The following is a 15,559-nucleotide window of genomic DNA, read 5'->3' as shown; positions in this document are numbered from 1 at the left end:
GATTTACTATCATATACCATGTTCCAGAATGATTTATTAGGATTCTAGCATGATTTACCTTGATACACCTCATTTCAGTATTATTTACTATGATTTACAATGTTTCTAGCATGATTAACCACATTACTAGCAATTATGTGAAGTGTCAGTGCAAATGAGGTGATGAACACTGACAAAATATTATTGTGTTATAATAGTTAGTTATATACGTGATTTTTAGTGTGTGTCCAAGTATGAATGCAAAAGCACATGTAAAATATTTCATTATTAAGTAGAATGGCCAGCAGAGGGCACTAGAAGACCACTTATTGGCTCACTTTCACTTTAAACCAGTTTTCTGCACTAAAGCAAACCAGTTTTTCCATGTTAACTCAATGCATGCTTACACACACACACACACACACACACACACACACACACACACACACACACACACACACACACACACACACATACACACACAGCATAGTTAACCATGATTTACCATGATATACCACGTTCTAGTATTATTTACCAGGAGATAAACGACAATCTAGTATTATTTACTTTGATTTACCATGTTTCTAGCCTGATTTATCACATTACTAGCAATTATTTGAAGTGTCAGTGCAAATAAAGTGATTAACACTGACAAAATATGATTGTGTTATAATAGTTATTGCTATATAAGTGATTTTTTTAGTGTGTATTCAAGTATGAATGCAAGCACATGTTGAAATATTTCATTAATAAGTAGAATGGCCAGCAGAGGGCAGTAGAAGACCACTTATTGGCTCACTTTCACTTTAAACCAGTTTTCTGCACTAAAGCAAACCAGTTTATCCATGTTAACTCAATGCATGCTTACACACACACACACACACACACACACACACACACACACACACACACACACACACACACACACACACACACACACAGCATAGTTAACCATGATTTACCATGATTTACCACATTACTAGCAATTATTTGAAGTGTCAGTGCAAATAAAGTGATTAACACTGACAAAATATGATTGTGTTATAATAGTTATTGCTATATAAGTGATTTTTAGTGTGTATTCAAGTATAAATGCAAGCACATGTGGAAAAATTTAATTAATAAGTAGAATGGCCAGCAGAGGGCAGTAGAAGACCACTTATTGGCTCACTTTCACTTTAAACCTCATGATTTTGACCAGTTTTCTGCACTAAAGCAAACCAGTGTTTCCATGTTAACTCAATAATGCATACTTGCTACATATGCTACACACAATAATGCTACACACAATAATGCTACACACACACACACACACACACACACACACACACACACACACACACACACACACAAATGTTTCAGTGATATTGGTGTCACATTCACCTTCATCACATTCACCTTCTGTCTTCATCACATTCACCATCTGTCGTCATCACCTGCACCTGCTCCTCATCACCCTCCTCATCATCACCTGCTCCTCATCATCATAACCGTCACCTGTTGTCCTTGTCTTGATCTGTGTATTTAAGTTCCCCTCTCATCCATTATCATTGTCGGTTATTGTTTGTGCACTAGCACTCTGTTATGTTTGTTTTCATGTTGGAAAATAAAACCTTTGTTATATTTGTACCACACACACACACACACACACACACACACACACACACACACACACACACACACACACACCATCATTTATCATGATTTACCATGGCTGATACCAATACCAATATGAGAAAATGACTATTTTAAACAGCAGGGGGCAGTAAAATACCACTTATTGGCTTAACATGCCATTAATTCATATCATTTTCACCTTTTTAACTGTTATAGAGGCAAATTTTGTCTGATCTGTCTGAAAATTTTCATGCTTGTTCAGGGTGATATTTCACACGTTCTGACTTGTTTTTAAGAAGGTCTGAGCATTGATTAAAGAGATATAGGCTTTCGGGGACACTTGGTAAAGGCCAGATTTTGAAGTGAACCTATTATAGCTATCCAAATGAAGTAGTTCAACTTTTTCTGACAATTATTGATCTAGTGAGTCCAGAGAATTGTATTGCACTAGTTTTGAACATTATGATATGAAAATTATATGATCAGAGATGGAAAAGACCATTTACAGCCAATACAGGCAGTTTACCATAGGAAATATATGATTTTAAAGCTTTTTAACAGTTATAGCGCCACCTATCGTCCGATCTCCATAGAATTTTTCATGCTTCTTAATGATGTTATGTCACATATGCTGACCAATTTTTGTGAAGTTCTGAGTTTTTATTTAGGATTTATAGGCTTTTTAATGTATTTTGACACGCCCATTTTATAAATTACCCTATTACAGCCATCCAAATGCAAAAGTTCAACTTTTTTTTGATAATTATTGATCTAGAGAGTCCAGAGAATTGTCCTAGACTGGTCTGGTTCCGATCGGGCAAAAAACCTAGGACTAGTTCGCAAAAGTAGGTTTTTAACATATTAATGAATAATTAATGAACAGTTTGATTGACAGCAATGGTTCTTGAGGCAAAGTTGTTCAGGATGAGGAGATCTATCAAATGATATGCATATTGTGTGGATATTTGTAACACCACGTGATTACAGAGCCGTAAAACTCGTTAGCGCCAACTAGTGGCCGATTTCTTTCAAAATTCTTACAGACCTTTAGGGCCATGAGCCGAACATGCCCATTGAGTTTCGTTCCGATCGGCCTCCGTTAACCTTGTCTAATAGGTGCTCAAACTTCGTTGGCCGATGGCAGCCATGTTTTTTGAGATACGCCAATGTCCTCATACACATACATGGCACCTTGGACCAAGACACTGCATACCAATTTTCAAGTCAATCGGACTAACGGTCAGGTGGTTATAGCCTGTTTTATGTTTTTTTCATTTTATAGCGCCACCATGAGGCCAATCGTCGCGATTTTTTTACTGTGACCCCAGAGTAAGCTCATACACATGTGTACCAAGTTTGGTGAAGATACCTCATTTACATCGGGAGTTATAGCCATTTTAGTAAAATAGGCCCCTCCCACAACGTACGTTTTGGCGCCCCTTAGCGACCGTGAATCGAAATTTCCACTTTTTTTCGATAATTATTGATATTCAGTCTCCAGAGAACATTTCTGCACTAGTTTGGTTCCAATCGGGTAAAAAACCAGGGACTAGTTCGCAAAAGTAGGTTTTCGACAAAATTCAAAATGGCGGAAAATCTATCATGACGGAAATGAAATCGGAGATATACGTTTTGTTCGTCAGGCGTCCAGCTTTCCAATGATATAAGACACTTGAGTCTACGACATACGGTCTAGGAGTTATGAGCAGTTTCGCGCTTTTGGTTGTTATAGCGCCACCTATGGGCCAATCGGGGTCATAATCTCTGAACCTTTCCTCGATTTTTGTACTACCATCTGTCAAAGTTTCAAAGTTCCAGCTCTTACGGTTTGGGCTGCACGATGCGTTTTACGGCGGAATAATAATAATAATAATAATAATAATAATAAAAATCAGCACAATTACAATAGGGTTTCAGCACTTCGTGCTTGAACCCCTAATAAAAATCCTTACAATTACAATAGGGTTTCAGCACTTCGTGCTTGAACCCCTAAAAATCCTTACAATTACAATAGGGTTTCAGCACTTCGTGCTTGAACCCCTAAATATAGCTGCAAGCAGCAATTACCGGGGCCAAGCAGAATAAGACGACAAGACATGCCGACATGTCTGAAAGTGTCAGACCAACTGCAACAATGAGCAATTAAAGACATTTAAAGAGGTTTTTAGACGAAATGGCTAAAAAATCATAGAAACAGTAATTAAAAATATGATTTAATGGATTATCACTTTTGACAAATAGGTGGCACAGTTACAAAACTGATGTGATGTGGTCAGAGTGAGGAGACAATGACACATACAAAGTTTGGTGTCAATATGTCAAGGCATTGCAGAGATAAAGCCTGAATAGTGCTATTAGCATCATGCCTCAAATTTGCTGCTGCGCTATACAAAAACGGTTTCGTCAATTGACACGAAATCCATAACTTTTAGTCGGCACAGTCTGGAGATGATACGATTCGATTTTGGTGAAAATCGGACAAACGGTCTAGGAGGAGTTCGAAAAAGTAGGTTTTGAATGAAAATCAAGATGGCGGACAAGAAGTTTGACCAAATAAGGAAAATTTGGTATCTATGTTCTCGGCTTGACCCAAGGAATCTATTAAGACCAGTGGCATTTACATAGGCCGATGTATTCAAAAGTTATTAGCAGTGTTGGAAATGTTGTTATAACTTTTGACCACTAGGTGGCGCTGTCTCTAAATATGTTGGGTACCTTCAGGGGATGGTGCTGATGGCACATTCTGAGTTTCGTAATATTACACCAATGCATTTGTTAAGTATAGCATTTTATTTCACAAAACTGCATTGAAGTCAATGGGAATTTCATGTTTTGTTCTATTATAGCGCCACCAAGAGGCTCAGTCCCACCATTTTTTTTATGTGTCCTCAGAGTGAGCCCATACATATATGTGTCGATTTTGGTGCAAAAATCTCAATTTGCTTCGGAGTTATAGACATTTATATGAAAAAACACGTAAATAATGACTGACACATGACTTTGATTGAATATTACTACCCCTAAACATCAATATTTTCGCATTTGGGCATTGGCGTATAGCTATCGACCTATGTTTACAAACTTCTGAAGGTGGTTTCGTCTTGATCGGACAAGCGGTTTCAAAGATATAGCCAAATGTTTTTTAAGCGCTAAATCACAACGCTACACAAACCATAAGGCGAAACCTAACATGTTTGGTATCGTTGGACTCGGCAACGATTCAGGAGTCTAAAGAGATGAGTCCTGTGAAAATAAGTTGACCACACCCAAAGTTATAAGCATTTGGAAGCATTTGGGGAAAAAAATTCACCACTAGATGGCACTGTTTCGAAACTTCTCAGGCTCCTTCAGGACATCGTGCTGATGACCCATACCGAGTTTCATAACGATACGTTCATGCATTCCTAAAATACAGCATTTTAGCACATAATTCAAAATGGCCGACAGCCAAAATGGCTGATCTAGGAAAATTGGATATCAGTCGACTCAGCATGATGCCTTGAATCTAACGAGACCACTTTTATGATTTTTGGACAAACCATTCAGAAGTTATAAGCAAAAAAAGCCATTTTTCATATCTCCGGACCAGTAGGTGGCACTGCGACGAAACGCAGCATGTAGGCTCAGGTCATGCTTGTGATGATATGTGCTTAGTTTGGTCTGAATACGATAAAGCGTTGCGGAGATACAGGCTTGTGTCTGTTTTCGCAAGCGCTACATAAAATTTGTTTGCGCGGTATTCGAAAACGGTTTGACGAATCAACACGAATTCCATAACTTTTTGTCGGCATGGTCTGAAGATGATCTGGTTCAATTTTCGTGGAAATTGGAGCAACGGCCTAGGAGGAGTTCGAAAAAGTAGGTTTTTTGAAAAATTCAAAATGGCGGAAAAATTATAATGACGGAAAATGACGTCATAGGGTGCAATCGAATCGTCATGAGCTCAGGAATCAGAGGAAAAAAGAATTTTGTTTCTAGCCCTTGTGATTCAAAAGTTATTAGCATAAACATGAGTGCAACTTTGGACAGTTGGTGGCGCTAGAGGGAAAGACTTAGACACACCAAAATTGGTGTATTTAATGTTGGGACTGTCCTCTATTAGAATGTCAAATCATTACAACTTTCCCGCGATCGGTTCTATGGGCTGCCATAGACTCCCAGTCGGAAGAAGGAAGAATAATAATAATAAATATAGCTGCAAGCAGCCATTACCGGGGCCAAGCAGAATAAGACGACAAGACAGGCCGACATGTCTGAAAGTGTCAGACCAACTGCAACAATGAGCAATTAAAGACATTTAAAGAGGATTTTAGGCAAAATGCCTGAAAAATCATAGAAACAATAATTAAAAATATGATTTAATGGATTATCACTTTCGACCAATAGGTGGCGCAGTTACAAAACTCATGTGATGTGGTCAGAGTGAAGTTACAATGACACATACAATGTTTGGTGTCAATATGTCAAGGCATTGCAGAGATAAAGCCTGATTAGTGCTATTAGCATCATGCCTCAACTTTGCTGCTGCGCTATACAAAAACGGTTTCGTCTGTCGACACGAAATCCATAACTTTTAGTCGGCACGGTCTGGAGATGATACGATTCGATTTTGGTGAAAATCGGACAAACGGTCTAGGAGGAGTTCGAAAAAGTAGGTTTTGAATGGAAATCAAGATGGCGGACAGGAAGTTAGGCCAAATAAGGTAAACTTGGTATCTATGTTCTCAGCTTGACCCAAGGAATCTACTAAGATGAGTTGCATTACAATAGGCCAATTTATTCAAAAGTTATTAGCAATTTTGGAAATTTTGTTATAACTTTTGACCACTAGGTGGCGCTGTTTCTAAATATGTTGGGTACCTTCAGGGGATGGTGCAGATGGCACATTCTGAGTTTTGTAATATTACACCAATGCATTTGTTTAGTATAGCATTTTATTTCACAAAACTGTATTGAAGTCAATGGGAATTTCATGTTTTGTTCTATTATAGCGCCACCAAGAGGCTCAGTCCAACCATTTTTTTTATGTGTCCTCAGAGTGAGCCCATACATATGTGTGTCGATTTTGGTGAAAATATCTCAATTATCTTCGGAGTTATAGACATTTATATGAAAAAACACGTAAAAAATGACTGACACATGACTTTAATTGGAATTTACTACCTCTAGACATCCATATTTTCGCATTTGGGCTTTGACGTTTAGTTAACAAGCTATGATTCCAAACTTCTGACGGTGGTTTCGTCTCGATCGGACAAACGGTTTCGAAGATATCGCCTAATGTTTTTTAAGTGCTAAATCACAACGCTACACAAACCGTAAGGCGAAACCTAGCATGTTTGGTATTGTTGGACTCGGCAAGGATTCAGGAGTCTAAAGAGATGAGTCTCCTGAAAATAAGTCAACCACACCCAAAGTTATAAGCATTTGAAAAAAAAAATTCACCACTAGGTGGCGCTGTTTCGAAACTTCTCAGGCTCCTTCAGGGCATCGTGCTGATGACCCACACCAAGTTTCGTAACAATTCGTTAATGCGTTCATAAAATACAGCATTTTAGCACATAATTCAAAATGGCCGACAGTCAAAATAGCCGATATGGTAAAATTGGATATCAGTCGACTCGGCATGTCGCCCTGAATCTAACGAGACCAATTTTATGATTTTTGGACAAACTGTTCAGAAGTTATAAGCAAAAATAGCCATTTTTCATATCTCCGGACCAGTAGGTGGCGCTGCGCCGAAACGCAGCATGTAGCCTCAGGTCATGCTTGTGAGTACATGTACCAAGTTTGGTCTGAATACGATAAACCGTTGCGGAGATACAGCCTTACGACTGTTTTTGCTAGCGCTACGTAAAATGTATTCATGCGTTTATCGAAAACGGTTTGACGAATCAACAAGATTTTAATAACTTTTTGTCACCACTGCCTGAAGATGATCCGATTCAATTTTCGTGCAAATCGGACAAACCGTCTAGGACGAGTTCGAAAAAGTACCTTTTTAGGAAAATTCAAAATGGCGGCCATGTTTTTATGACGGAAAATGACGATATAGGGTGCAATCGAATCGGCATGAGCTCAGGAATCAGAGGAAAAAAGGATTTCGCTGATTGGCCTTACGGTTCAAAAGTTATTAGCAAAGTAAAAGTGAAACTTTGGACAGGTGGTGGCGCTAGAGGGAATGACTTAGACACACCAAAATTGGTGTACTTAATGTTGGGACTGTCCTCTATCAGAATGTCAAACCAAAACAACTTTCCCGCAATCGGTTCTATGGGCTGCCATAGACTCCAAGAGCGGAAGAAGAAGAAGAATAATAATAATAAGAACGCGAACGGATACAATAGGTGCCTCCGCACCTTCGGTGCTTGGCCCCTAATAATTAAAGCTGCAAGCAGCATTTATCGGGGTTCAAGCAGTTAAGGCCTTTAAGGCATTTAAGCACAAAAGCATCAAAAGTTATTAAGATTTATTTAGCAAGCATGTAACCACTGACATAATAGATGGAAAAGACCATTTACAGCCAATACAAGCAATTTGCCATGGGATATATATGGTTTTAAAGCTTTTTAACAGTTATAGCGCCACCTATGGTCCGATCTCCATAAAATTGTTTACTGTGACCTCAAATTGAACCCATACACATGTGTACTGAGTTTGGTGAAGATATCTCATTTACTTCTTGAGTTATAGCCATTTGAGTAAAATAGGCTCCTCCCACAACGATTTGCCACATTCTAGAATTATTTAATATGATTCTAGCATGATTTACTATCATATACCATGTTCCAGAATGATTTATTAGGATTCTAGCATGATTTACCTTGATACACCTCATTTCAGTATTATTTACTATGATTTACAATGTTTCTAGCATGATTAACCACATTACTAGCAATTATGTGAAGTGTCAGTGCAAATGAGGTGATGAACACTGACAAAATATTATTGTGTTATAATAGTTAGTTATATACGTGATTTTTAGTGTGTGTCCAAGTATGAATGCAAAAGCACATGTAAAATATTTCATTATTAAGTAGAATGGCCAGCAGAGGGCACTAGAAGACCACTTATTGGCTCACTTTCACTTTAAACCAGTTTTCTGCACTAAAGCAAACCAGTTTTTCCATGTTAACTCAATGCATGCTTACACACACACACACACACACACACACACACACACAAACACACACACACACACACACACACACACACACACACACACACACACACACACACACACACACACAGCATAGTTAACCATGATTTACCATGATATACCACGTTCTAGTATTATTTACCAGGAGATAAACGACAATCTAGTATTATTTACTTTGATTTACCATGTTTCTAGCCTGATTTATCACATTACTAGCAATTATTTGAAGTGTCAGTGCAAATAAAGTGATTAACACTGTCAAAATATGATTGTGTTATAATAGTTATTGCTATATAAGTGATTTTTTTAGTGTGTATTCAAGTATGAATGCAAGCACATGTTGAAATATTTCATTAATAAGTAGAATGGCCAGCAGAGGGCAGTAGAAGACCACTTATTGGCTCACTTTCACTTTAAACCAGTTTTCTGCACTAAAGCAAACCAGTTTATCCATGTTAACTCAATGCATGCTTACACACACACACACACACACACACACACACACACACACACACACACACACACACACACACACACACACACAGCATAGTTAACCATGATTTACCATGATTTACCACATTACTAGCAATTATTTGAAGTGTCAGTGCAAATAAAGTGATTAACACTGACAAAATATGATTATGTTATAATAGTTATTGCTATATAAGTGATTTTTAGTGTGTATTCAAGTATAAATGCAAGCACATGTGGAAAAATTTAATTAATAAGTAGAATGGCCAACAGAGGGCAGTAGAAGACCACTTATTGGCTCACTTTCACTTTAAACCTCATGATTTTGACCAGTTTTCTGCACTAAAGCAAACCAGTGTTTCCATGTTAACTCAATAATGCATACTTGCTACATATGCTACACACAATAATGCTACACACACACACACACACACACACACACACACACACACACACACACACACACACACACACAAATGTTTCAGTGATATTGGTGTCACATTCACCTTCATCACATTCACCTTCTGTCTTCATCACATTCACCATCTGTCGTCATCACCTGCACCTGCTCCTCATCACCCTCCTCATCATCACCTGCTCCTCATCATCATAACCGTCACCTGTTGTCCTTGTCTTGATCTGTGTATTTAAGTTCCCCTCTCATCCATTATCATTGTCGGTTATTGTTTGTGCACTAGCACTCTGTTATGTTTGTTTTCATGTTGGAAAATAAAACTTTTGTTATATTTGTACCACACACACACACACACACACACACACACACACACACACACACACACACACACACACACACACACACACACACCATAATTTATCATGATTTACCATGGCTGATACCAATACCAATATGAGAAAATGACTATTTTAAACAGCAGGGGGCAGTAAAATACCACTTATTGGCTTAACATGCCATTAATTCATATCATTTTCACCTTTTTAACTGTTATAGAGGCAAATTTTGTCCGATCTGTCTGAAAATTTTCATGCTTGTTCAGGGTGATATTTCACACGTTCTGACTTGTTTTTAAGAAGGTCTGAGCATTGATTAAAGAGATATAGGCTTTCGGGGACACTTGGTAAAGGCCAGATTTTGAAGTGAACCTATTATAGCTATCCAAATGAAGTAGTTCAACTTTTTCTGACAATTATTGATCTAGTGAGTCCAGAGAATTGTATTGCACTAGTTTTGAACATTATGATATGAAAATTATATGATCAGAGATGGAAAAGACCATTTACAGCCAATACAGGCAGTTTACCATAGGAAATATATGATTTTAAAGCTTTTTAACAGTTATAGCGCCACCTATCGTCCGATCTCCATAGAATTTTTCATGCTTGTTAATGATGTTATGTCACATATGCTGACCAATTTTTGTGAAGTTCTGAGTTTTTATTTAGGATTTATAGGCTTTTTAATGTATTTTGACACGCCCATTTTATAAATTACCCTATTACAGCCATCCAAATGCAAAAGTTCAACTTTTTTTTGATAATTATTGATCTAGAGAGTCCAGAGAATTGTCCTAGACTGGTCTGGTTCCGATCGGGCAAAAAACCTAGGACTAGTTCGCAAAAGTAGGTTTTTAACATATTAATGAATAATTAATGAACAGTTTGATTGACAGCAATGGTTCTTGAGGCAAAGTTGTTCAGGATGAGGAGATCTATCAAATGATATGCATATTGTGTGGATATTTGTAACACCACGTGATTACAGAGCCGTAAAACTCGTTAGCGCCAACTAGTGGCCGATTTCTTTCAAAATTCTTACAGACCTTTAGGGCCATGAGCCGAACATGCCCATTGAGTTTCGTTCCGATCGGCCTCCGTTAACCTTGTCTAATAGGTGCTCAAACTTCGTTGGCCAATGGCGGCCATGTTTTTTGAGATACGCCAATGTCCTCATACACATACATGGCACCTTGGACCAAGACACTGCATACCAATTTTCAAGTCAATCGGACTAACGGTCAGGTGGTTATAGCCTGTTTTATGTTTTTTTCATTTTATAGCGCCACCATGAGGCCAATCGTCGCGATTTTTTTACTGTGACCCCAGAGTAAGCTCATACACATGTGTACCAAGTTTGGTGAAGATAACTCATTTACATCGGGAGTTATAGCCATTTTAGTAAAATAGGCCCCTCCCACAACGTACGTTTTGGCGCCCCTTAGCGACCGTGAATCGAAATTTCCACTTTTTTTCGATAATTATTGATATTCAGTCTCCAGAGAACATTTCTGCACTAGTTTGGTTCCAATCGGGCAAAAAACCAGGGACTAGTTCGCAAAAGTAGATTTTTGACAAAATTCAAAATGGCGGAAAATCTATCATGGCGGAAATGAAATCGGAGATATACGTTTTGTTCGTCAGGCGTCCAGCTTTCCAATGATATAAGACACTTGAGTCTACGACATACGGTCTAGGAGTTATGAGCAGTTTCGCGCTTTTGGTTGTTATAGCGCCACCTATGGGCCAATCGAGGTCATAATTTGATAACCTCTCCTCGATTTTTGTACTACCATCTGGCAAAGTTTCAAAGCTCTAGCCCTTACGGTTTGGGCTGCACGATGCGTTTTACGGCAGAATAATAATAATAATAATTAAAGCTGCAAGCAGCATTTATCGGGGTTCAAGCAGTTAAGGCCTTTAAGGCATTTAAGCACAAAAGCATCAAAAGTTATTAAGATTTATTTAGCAAGCATGTAACCACTGACATAATAGATGGAAAAGACCATTTACAGCCAATACAGGCAGTTTACCATGGGATATATATGGTTTTAAAGCTTTTTAACAGTTATAGCGCCACCTATGGTCCGATCTCCATAAAATTGTTTACTGTGACCTCAAATTGAACCCATACACATGTGTACTGAGTTTGGTGAAGATATCTCATTTACTTCTTGAGTTATAGCCATTTGAGTAAAATAGGCTCCTCCCACAACGATTTGCCACATTCTAGAATTATTTAATATGATTCTAGCATGATTTACTATCATATACCATGTTCCAGAATGATTTATTAGGATTCTAGCATGATTTACCTTGATACACCTCATTTCAGTATTATTTACTATGATTTACAATGTTTCTAGCATGATTAACCACATTACTAGCAATTATGTGAAGTGTCAGTGCAAATGAGGTGATGAACACTGACAAAATATTATTGTGTTATAATAGTTAGTTATATACGTGATTTTTAGTGTGTGTCCAAGTATGAATGCAAAAGCACATGTAAAATATTTCATTATTAAGTAGAATGGCCAGCAGAGGGCAGTAGAAGACCACTTATTGGCTCACTTTCACTTTAAACCAGTTTTCTGCACTAAAGCAAACCAGTTTTTCCATGTTAACTCAATGCATGCTTACACACACACACACACACACACACACACACACACACACACACACACACACACACACATACACACACAGCATAGTTAACCATGGTTTACCATGATATACCACGTTCTAGTATTATTTACCAGGAGATAAACGACAATCTAGTATTATTTACTTTGATTTACCATGTTTCTAGCCTGATTTATCACATTACTAGCAATTATTTGAAGTGTCAGTGCAAATAAAGTGATTAACACTGACAAAATATGATTGTGTTATAATAGTTATTGCTATATAAGTGATTTTTTTAGTGTGTATTCAAGTATGAATGCAAGCACATGTTGAAATATTTCATTAATAAGTAGAATGGCCAGCAGAGGGCAGTAGAAGACCACTTATTGGCTCACTTTCACTTTAAACCAGTTTTCTGCACTAAAGCAAACCAGTTTATCCATGTTAACTCAATGCATGCTTACACACACACACACACACACACACACACACACACACACACACACACACACACACACACACACACACACACACACAGCATAGTTAACCATGATTTACCATGATTTACCACATTACTAGCAATTATTTGAAGTGTCAGTGCAAATAAAGTGATTAACACTGACAAAATATGATTGTGTTATAATAGTTATTGCTATATAAGTGATTTTTAGTGTGTATTCAAGTTTAAATGCAAGCACATGTGGAAAAATTTAATTAATAAGTAGAATGGCCAGCAGAGGGCAGTAGAAGACCACTTATTGGCTCACTTTCACTTTAAACCTCATGATTTTGACCAGTTTTCTGCACTAAAGCAAACCAGTGTTTCCATGTTAACTCAATAATGCATACTTGCTACATATGCTACACACAATAATGCTACACACACACACACACACACACAAATGTTTCAGTGATATTGGTGTCACATTCACCTTCATCACATTCACCTTCTGTCTTCATCACATTCACCATCTGTCGTCATCACCTGCACCTGCTCCTCATCACCCTCCTCATCATCACCTGCTCCTCATCATCATAACCGTCACCTGTTGTCCTTGTCTTGATCTGTGTATTTAAGTTCCCCTCTCATCCATTATCATTGTCGGTTATTGTTTGTGCACTAGCACTCTGTTATGTTTGTTTTCATGTTGGAAAATAAAACCTTTGTTATATTTGTACCACACACACACACACACACACACACACACACACACACACACACACCATCATTTATCATGATTTACCATGGCTGATACCAATACCAATATGAGAAAATGACTATTTTAAACAGCAGGGGGCAGTAAAATACCACTTATTGGCTTAACATGCCATTAATTCATATCATTTTCACCTTTTTAACTGTTATAGAGGCAAATTTTGTCCGATCTGTCTGAAAATTTTCATGCTTGTTCAGGGTGATATTTCACATGTTCTGACTTGTTTTTAAGAAGGTCTGAGCATTGATTAAAGAGATATAGGCTTTCGGGGACACTTGGTAAAGGCCAGATTTTGAAGTGAACCTATTATAGCTATCCAAATGAAGTAGTTCAACTTTTTCTGACAATTATTGATCTAGTGAGTCCAGAGAATTGTATTGCACTAGTTTTGAACATTATGATATGAAAATTATATGATCAGAGATGGAAAAGACCATTTACAGCCAATACAGGCAGTTTACCATAGGAAATATATGATTTTAAAGCTTTTTAACAGTTATAGCGCCACCTATCGTCCGATCTCCATAGAATTTTTCATGCTTGTTAATGATGTTATGTCACATATGCTGACCAATTTTTGTGAAGTTCTGAGTTTTTATTTAGGATTTATAGGCTTTTTAATGTATTTTGACACGCCCATTTTATAAATTACCCTATTACAGCCATCCAAATGCAAAAGTTCAACTTTTTTTTGATAATTATTGATCTAGAGAGTCCAGAGAATTGTCCTAGACTGGTCTGGTTCCGATCGGGCAAAAAACCTAGGACTAGTTCGCAAAAGTAGGTTTTTAACATATTAATGAATAATTAATGAACAGTTTGATTGACAGCAATGGTTCTTGAGGCAAAGTTGTTCAGGATGAGGAGATCTATCAAATGATATGCATATTGTGTGGATATTTGTAACACTACGTGATTACAGAGCCGTAAAACTCGTTAGCGCCAACTAGTGGCCGATTTCTTTCAAAATTCTTACAGACCTTTAGGGCCATGAGCCGAACATGCCCATTGAGTTTCGTTCCGATCGGCCTCCGTTAACCTTGTCTAATAGGTGCTCAAACTTCGTTGGCCGATGGCGGCCATGTTTTTTGAGATACGCCAATGTCCTCATACACATACATGGCACCTTGGACCAAGACACTGCATACCAATTTTCAAGTCAATCGGACTAACGGTCAGGTGGTTATAGCCTGTTTTATGTTTTTTTCATTTTATAGCGCCATCATGAGGCCAATCGTCGCGATTTTTTTACTGTGACCCCAGAGTAAGCTCATACACATGTGTACCAAGTTTGGTGAAGATACCTCATTTACATCGGGAGTTATAGCCATTTTAGTAAAATAGGCCCCTCCCACAACGTACGTTTTGGCGCCCCTTAGCGACCGTGAATCGAAATTTCCACTTTTTTTCGATAATTATTGATATTCAGTCTCCAGAGAACATTTCTGCACTAGTTTGGTTCCAATCGGGCAAAAAACCAGGGACTAGTTCGCAAAAGTAGATTTTTGACAAAATTCAAAATGGCGGAAAATCTATCATGGCGGAAATGAAATCGGAGATATACGTTTTGTTCGTCAGGCGTCCAGCTTTCCAATGATATAAGACACTTGAGTCTACGACATACGGTCTAGGAGTTATGAGCAGTTTCGCGCTTTTGGTTGTTATAGCGCCACCTATGGGCCAATCGGGGTCATAATCTCTGAACCTTTCCTCGATTTTTGTACTACCATCTGTC

The sequence above is a fragment of the Squalius cephalus genome (genome assembly GCF_949319135.1).
Source record: "Squalius cephalus genome assembly, chromosome: 9".
NCBI classification, from domain to species: Eukaryota; Metazoa; Chordata; class Actinopteri; order Cypriniformes; family Leuciscidae; genus Squalius; species Squalius cephalus.
The sequence above is the reverse complement of the archived record's forward strand: the minus strand, read 5'-3'. Positions refer to the sequence as shown.